We start from the raw sequence: 659 nt of genomic DNA on the forward strand, positions 1-659 counted from the left end.
CAACTGCTCTGCAATTTGTCTGGTTTAATCTCTGAATGTGCTGTAGAAGAAGAATAACAGTTGGAAATCACATTCAGCTTTCCTTTCCAATAAAGGCTTCTTTTTCTCCATTGAATGATAAATATCTGGGGATTCATCTCAACAATATGACGGAGCCTCAATCCCTCTTTTCAGCAATCAGCCCCTCTTGTTTCGTCATCTGTCGCCTTCTGCTGACAATTCTTTGCTTTATTATCTACCTTCTTGAGCCATGTAACCAGAGAGCTGTTGGGAAAAGAATGTTTCTTTGGACTTCTCTGGTTCCTCAATTCCCTCTGCAATGTTATGGTCCTCTCTGTGAAATTTGTTCATGTCAATATGCTTTTCCCGATCGGTTGTTTTAATTGCAATTATTAAGTTTGGGAAATTCAACCTCCAAGTTGAGGTTGAAGGTATTTTACCCCATTTTGAGGACTTTTTATCTTATTACTCAGGAGTTGAGAAGCAACTATGGGGGGGTTAGTCAACAAAATAAAAATTCGATCTTCATCTTCATCTTCATCTTATGCATCTGTATGATCTTCATATTCGAAATGGGTGTTAGTGTGGACAACTTCATCTTCGAAATCTTCGAAATAGGGTGTTAGTGTGGACAATTTCATCTTCATCTTCATCTTAGA

Source organism: Aristolochia californica, unplaced genomic scaffold, assembly GCF_029961685.1.
Source record: "Aristolochia californica isolate CCGP_79_NKW_82.1479 unplaced genomic scaffold, dmAriCali1.0.hap1 SCAF_4, whole genome shotgun sequence".
Classification (NCBI taxonomy): Eukaryota; Viridiplantae; Streptophyta; class Magnoliopsida; order Piperales; family Aristolochiaceae; genus Aristolochia; species Aristolochia californica.